The sequence below is a fragment of the Homarus americanus genome, unplaced genomic scaffold (assembly GCF_018991925.1).
Source record: "Homarus americanus isolate GMGI-L3 unplaced genomic scaffold, GMGI_Hamer_2.0 scaffold1024, whole genome shotgun sequence".
NCBI classification, from domain to species: domain Eukaryota; kingdom Metazoa; phylum Arthropoda; class Malacostraca; order Decapoda; family Nephropidae; genus Homarus; species Homarus americanus.
The window spans coordinates 9,620,244-9,628,394 of NW_024715228.1; positions in this window are offsets into that span (position 1 = coordinate 9,620,244).

Consider the following 8,151-nt stretch of genomic DNA (forward strand, 5'->3'; position numbering starts at 1 on the left):
TCTGTCCATAAATGCTTCGGATTCAAGAGTCTGAATCTCGGGGTTCATGGTTCGCGACAGGACTTTTTTAGGTGACTACGTGTGAGTGTATGAATATGAGACAATCAAAATAGTGGTAATACACTCACAATTATGAAGGATAAACAAATAAGCAAACAGGTTATCACAAACGATGCAATTTGAGTTGAAGTGTTGTAGCAGATCAACGTGGATGACTCAATTGCAACATATGATTCACGACCACGACCACTACTTCTACCCCTTTACAAACACCACCCCCAACACGACCCCATGGCACCAATACCAAAGCTAACCAGTTCTCCCCCACCCCCCACCACCATCACTACCCGTCCCCCAACACCACCACCGCCAACAATACTCCCCCACCCCAACCCCAACAACCACCTACACGACCCCTACCCATCGCCACCACCTTCACCAACATGACCACTCCCTCTCCAGCCCGACCACCACCGACACTTCCCTTTCCCCCACCAACACTACTGCTCCCCCACCACCTCCAACATTACCCCCTTCCCTCCCACCACCACCGGATTCCCATTCTATACCTTAAAACACACACCGCTAATGGTCCCATCTGAAACGGTAACAAGTGATTAAGCTGCACCATTACGCTGTACCATTACGCTGCACCATTACGCTGTACCATTACGCTGCACCATTACACTGTACCATTACGCTGCACCTTTACCGAATATATTTCAACCACAGACAAAGGGAATAAAACATGCGTACTGTTTTTTATATATATAATTAAACTGAATGACTGACAGCAACTACAAACGCAATTTATGCCGATGTTTTTATTAATTTATACCACGAGTGTTCAGTCAACGGACCGTACGGGCTGGGGGTGCCTACGCTACCCTCCTCTATGACGTCACTAGTGGGCGTGGCCTCGAAACAAGCGGCACTACGTTGGTGTTATGTAAAGTATAAATATATTACAATAAAACGAACAAAATAAAACAGAGAGATATGCATGAATAAAATGATTTGGCGTACAACCTGATGCATGTTATTTGTATGCTAATGAGGTTGAAGGTTTCTTAGTATTAAATTTGCTTTCAGTGAGAAGAGAAAGCATAAGCTGCGTCCCTTAGCACACTTCTGTACTGAGAGAGGTTGACAGTCGCCTTTTTAACACTATTTACTTCGAAACGTCAGAAATAAAGCGTAATCTTGAAGTCGTGTTTTCTTCACTATCTCACTACCAATAGTTATACTACAACATTATTCTCTCACAGATTCGGGGTTCAGCTGTTGTAGTTTAATTCCTAACCTAACCTAACCTAAAAAAAATCAAATCAACCAGACAGAGAACATTCAACCTGCTATCTGTTAAGAGGAATTGACACCAACCACTGAACAACCTCGTTTATACTGCCGACCCAAATTATCTTTTTCCCAAATGCCGTAAAAGAAAAAAAAAATACGAAAAAATTTAACTAACGTGAACATATTTTAAACGTGGGTGGAAATAAATTACCTCAACGGTAATACAATACATACGATCTCCATAAATAACTTAAGGTAATGCTTTTAACAAATTCGTTCTTACAAATGACGTCTCGGTTAGCGTTTCAAAAGAGTCGGTGTGAGGATACTTGTCTCTAGAACCGCGTCTGTCTCCCGTCTAAGGTTCGGTCAGGTGTTGTTTATACTTTAATACGCTCGGGGTATGAAGTTCTGCACAATGGCGGCTCCTCCACTGATCCCTATGAATAAATTTGGTTGACATATACTGTAGGCTATACACGGCTGAGCTCCCGTCTGTCTAACACGCTCACTATACTGACGGTACCGGAGGCTGAACCATGAACCAAGACGCAGAGAATAAACAGAACATGAGTGTTGTCTCTAATATAATGATAAAGAAAACGGAGGGACACCAAGGATTCAAATCACTTCCTAAACGAAGCTCCGAATCAGGAGTCATAGAGCTGTGAATCCAGTTTGTTGGCATCCTTATTTAGGTGAACCAATAATTATATATATTTTTTTTAGTGAACACAACTCAATGTGTTATTGTCTTGTTAGTGATAAAAAGTTGTAACATTTATTTCCTGATGCAAATGATCGTCTTTATCAATGATGTTTTAAATGGCGGTGCATCAGTTTATTGTGAGTGAGTGACTGAGCGCCTAGAAGCTGTTAACCTCCATCCAATGTTGACAATAAGAAAAAAAACTGTCCTGGGTCACGTGAGCTAAGACGCTCCTCACTCATATGCTGTGTGGCCAGAGACTCTCTCTCTAGTAAACCGTGGTGTAGGCAGGCCGCGTCCACACCGACTCTAGCCTCGACACTTGCCCAGTACAGACGTGCCTTGCTCAGTCTTCTACAATACCATTGTGGTACCTGGTAATTAGTGGCACGTTAACTTAGGCCTAGGAAGGGATCCTGGTGTTAAGGAATCTCCTATTTGGTAGGAAATAACCAGTTGATTGTGATTGCTGTGTATATATTGTAATGTCTGTGTTTAATATAGTTAATGTAAAGTAGTATTCATGTGATTTAACTCCTTAACTGTATATTTTCACCCTTCCGGCATCACTCTTACTTTAATATACAATCACTTATTCCCTTAAATTCCATGGTTGCTAGACAGTACTCCTTTAAGAACATAAATTGAATTATTTAATTATCTTCCCAGTTGTGACTCACTTACTCCAACTTATTCTTATTTATTCAAGTACATTCAGTTGAGTCCGTTTTTGTGGGGATAATTGTTCTGTTTGTTCAATAACATCAGTTCCTCCAGGTATAAGATGTGGGATCGACAATTATATATATATATATATGTATATATATATATATATATATATATATATATATATATATATATATATATATATATATATATATATATATATATATGTAAATCAGTGGATAAGAATCTTGATAAAATCACACGGGAAAATGGAACAACGGGAGTTAGCCTTACTCTTTGTTCAAGACATCTTCAGAAGAATGTCTTGAATAAGACAAGCAAATACCCGTTATTCCATAGGTATGATTTGGCCACGGGCCTAACTTGTGGACCACTAGGATACTAAAGAGCAGTCCTAGACTTTGTTATATTTCACACAAGCCTGTTCTGGGATATATATATATATATATATATATATATATATATATAAGCCCAATATAGCACGCGGACTTCTTCTAAGCATACAATCAACACCACAACCTGCCAGGATTCCGAACCCACAGCCCACGAGAGCCTATGATCAGACCAGGGAACGCTAACCGCTGACCACCAGGATACTAAAGGGCAGTCCTAGACTTTGTTATATTTCACACAAAGCTTTTTCTGAGTTTGTAAACTTTTTCTGAGTTTGTAAACTCTTGGCACACTCTGCCAGAGAGTGTGACAACACCGAGAGTGAGCTCATTCAAGACCAGACTTGACCAACACTGGCGCAGGTGCAGATACATTCTGGAGGCAGTTCTTGCCCAGTACTTGCCAATGACGACATGCAGCCTGTCTGGCACTGAGGATCTGTTTGGTGGGGTTCTTGGCCAGCCAGATATTTGCCTCAGCCCAGCCAGCCATTCACCTCATCCAGCTAGCCATTCACCTAAGCCAGCCAGCCGTTCACTTCAGCTAGTCAGCCGTAACCTCAAGCCAGCCTCAGAGAGCCAAACAATCTAAAATAAATAACAAACCCTTCCCCGCATCCACACACTCTCCCTCCCATCCACCCACCCCTCCTCCCACCCACCCCTCCTCCCACCCACCCCCTCCTCCCATCCACACACTCTCCCTCCCATCCACCCACCCTTCCTCCCACCCACCCCTCCTCCCATCCACACACCCTTCCTCCCATCCACATACCCTACCTCTAATCCACACACCCTTCCTCCCATCCACATACACTACCTCTAATCCACACACCCTTCCTCCCATCTACACACCCTAGAAAGAAAAATAAATTAATATTTGATGATTTTGATATTCTTCATGAGCAAAGAGCGAGTCATCAGTCGAACATTAACTCACGTCTCACGGCCTAAAGCCCCAAATAATAATAATAATATTAACAATACTAATAATAATAATAAAAATAATAATAATATTTATTATAATAATAATATTTATAATATAATAATAGTAATAATAATAATATTTATAATAATAATAATAGTAATAATAATAATAATAGTAATAATGATAAAAATAGTAATGGAAGTATTACGCTTATGCTAACCGTGGAAGCCAACTGCTTGTTTGGTTGTGGACTAGTTTAGTGACGTAAGAGCGGATCGTTGACGAAGCTTCGAAACTCATGACTATCTTTCGTTAATAATCATCAGTTTTATTTTAGCTAATGGTGGATAGAAGTGATTTAAGAAAATTAATGAGATTATAGATGACGGACCAATCGTGTATGGTGTTCTTTCCGCCGTCCAGTCGATTATTTTCAAATGAATCAGTAAAGCGAACCAATGAATTTAGGAATCGAAGCACCTCGGGTTCGCCACTCGCCAGTGATCATTAGAGGTACAGCAGTGGTGGAGGCAACATGTGTGTGTGTGTGGTCATACAGTATTTGATCGCTATTTCCATGTTTTACGTTTGCTGTTTGTGGATTACCTCGTGTTTGTGGCGTCGTGAGGACTTCCAGGGCTCTACGTTGTGCATGGATATTAGCAGTTGAGTGAAGGTAAGGTGATAACAAGTTGTGTTGTTGTACTGTGGGGTCCAGGAGGAGGAGGCGGTAGTGTAGCTCTCCGCCGTGTGTACAGGAGTTGTGGATGCCGTGGCTCGGACAGAAAATACTGCTATTAAGATGGCTATTAACCAAAGTTAGCATGTGGTAAAGACAGATAATACTGCTATTAAGATGGCTATTAACCAAAGTTAGCATGTGGATAGATAGATATTACTACATAAGATGGCTATTAACCAAAGTGAAGTATGTGGATAGATAGATATATCAAGCATATTAAGATGTACATAACCAAAGTATCATGTGGATAGACATATGTATCACTGCTATTAAGATGGCTATTAACCTAAGTAAATATGTGGATATATGAATAAAATCCTAGAATTAGTATTTGCACATTGTTGTTGCAGTGGGGTACTTATCCACCTGTACTAAAATCTCTGATTTTGTTTGAATTTATTGAGTAAAAATCTTACATGTATGGTTACATACATACATATTATTACATGAGGTTATCGGCCTGCTTGGTGCTCTCATGTTAAACACCTTGTTCAGTTGAAGCTTTTTGTTAGGTAAGAGGGTAGTACGTCACTGGGGCCTATATGCTGCTAGCTAAGGAAGTAAAATTATATAATGATCAGCTAACCAACATTTCCAATATAAGTATTTGCCCTGATAGTGTAAATACCTGAAGCGCGTGTCACTTGGATCAATTCAATCAATTTCAATTGTTTATTCTCGATAGAGGAAGGGATCCCAGGTGTTGTCACTAGGTACCCTGTATACAACACCAGGCTATCTTACAAGTGTCATATACAGCATAAATATTATAAAGGCCTACAGCTCTACAAGGAAGGATATTCTTAACACATAATCAATGTTATTAAATAATATCTGCCAGTATGGGGAGGATCATCGTGTTCCGTCAGGGGCTGGAGTGGTGATCCAGCAGGCACGGAAGCGTTGTGTGTGTGGGGACATCTTGTGAGGTAGTGAGGTGTGGTTGTCGGAAGCTTGCAGTACAAGAGTTGCTCAGGGATGCGGGGATAAATAATCTTCCCAAGCAAAGTCATACCCAAATGATGGACATGAGCAGCATCACGTCCCTTTTCATGACCCTTTCCATAAACATATTAAGAGGTCAGGAAGTTTACGGAGGACACTGTACCAGGTAGGCGGGGGAGTCCAGGGGATGGCTGCTTCCTCGAGCTTCTGTTTGTGCGAATTTGGGTCCTAAGCGTGAAAGTGCCCAGGGAACAACGTAGTCAGGCAGGAGGACTTAGCTGCAGCCAGTCTTGGCATACATCTGCTGCCTCATTCCCCAAGATACCGACATGACTGGGTATCCGAGGAATGCTCACAGACGGCCTGCATCCTGGAGTGTGATGTTAAATTCCTCGTATTCGAGGCTGGAGGTCCTTATTTTCCCTGATCCAAAGGCGATCCGGCCGACAGCAGACTCCTGAATCGCAGACAATCAGGGGCAGAAACCACCCGGTTTCTTCCTCAGCGAAAAGGGCAGCAAGGAGGGCTATTAGTTCTGCCTTCAGAGTGGAGGATGCCTCAAACAGAAACTCTGAGAGACAGTTTGGGGTGAAATGAAACCCAACCTCACCCCTCTGTAAATCAAAAAACCAAGTAGGTCTGTAGTGATGATGAATGGTCTTATAAGAACCTGTATTCATTCCACAGCATCAACATCATCATTAGTCATCATCACCAATATCATCATCATTCATTACACCGATCAACACAATATTTCTGGCACAAGGTTTGTAAACGGATTTTAAGTAAATTTGGGGTGCAGAATAAATATGACTTTGGTTTTGTCTATCACATCAGGTTTTTGAGATATACCATATTGCACTTTTGCTGGAAAACGTAAACTTTTGGATCAAAATTGACGGTTTAAACATGTATACATAAATTTTTCAGCATTATAATTTGTATTTTTATAACCAAAATTTGTTAATATCAAATTGGAAAGTTAATGCACATATAATATTTAAATGTAACATTGAAGGGTGAAAAAACAATTAATGTACGGTAGAAATAGTGCAAGTATTAAGATCAAGTTACAGTTACATAAACTTCCTCTTTTTGGCCGATCTCTTATGTACAGCTTCTGGAATGTCTCTCATCAAACTCCAGCAGTAGTCCGCCATCATGTTCGAGTCCCATCGACCTTGGTAACGTTCTTCCATTACTTTAATGTCTTGATGAAAGCGCTCCCTTGCTCTCGCTCACTTCTCCCAGATTTTCTGGAATCGTCCAAGTGACTGTGTAGTAGTGAACCTTGATACTCATTCTGCATCCAAGTGCTCGTAAACTCAAGAGCAGCTCTTCCACAATTTCTTGATAGTTGTCCGCTTTCTTGTTCCTAAGTTCCGCACCACATTAGAGAAAGCATTCCAAGTTCTTGCCTGTGCCTCAGTCATTGTTGCAAGGAAGTGTGGATCTCTAGTAGTGTTCTTATTTGAGGTCCATCAAAATCCTTGCCTTTTCTTCTCGTCGCTAAGACTTGGAAAGGTTGAGCATATATATCTGAAACACACTCCACTATGATCAAGAGCCTTGACGAATTGCTTCATGATACCAAGTTTTATGTGCAGAGGAGGAAGGACAATGTTTTTCCTGTCAACCAGAGGATCGTTAATGATATTCTTGTCACCAGGCGTCAAACTATGTCTTGGTGGCCAATTCTTTTCACCCAATGGTCTGCTGTAGCCCTGCTGTCTCAGTAGCACAGAAACAGGGGTATTTTGTGTACCCTCCTTGCTGGCCCAATAGAAAGTTTACCATTTTCAAGTCCACAAATTAACCATTCATGAGCATGGTATTGCAACCTCTCTAGAACAGTCTTAATGTTTTCATACTCTTCTTTAATTTGTACAGAATGTCCGATTGGAATTGAACCATACTTGTTTCCGTTATGAAGAAGAACACATTTCAAGCTCCTTTTAGAACTGTCAATAAAAGTCTCCAATCCTTACTATCATATGCTGGTAGTCCCATGGAGAGAAAGTCCTTCTACATCATTACAAAAAACAAGCTGGTCATATGAATGAAAGTACTTCCGCAGTTGCTCTTCTCTGTTGCGATAAAGGAGACACTCGTGCCAGGTTTTAAGAGTCGTTTCTCTTGAAGCCTGGAAGCTAACAATTCAGCAGACTGTTTTGGCAAATTTAGATCTCTGACCAGATCATTCAATTCTGACTGAGTAAACAACGTTGGCTTTTTCACAATCTTCACCAGATGGCTGAAAAGATCAGTCTCTTCATCTTCATCAGTAGAAACAGGTGAATTCCGGTCTATCCTCAATCTCTGTAGCTCAGTAAATTCTGGCACGTTACGTGATGGAGCAAATCTGAGATCAGATTTGGTTAGCACCTTAAAGTTAGTAAAAACAGTTAAAGGTTTCATGCCAGAAAAAATTTTTTTTGTAGACCAGTGT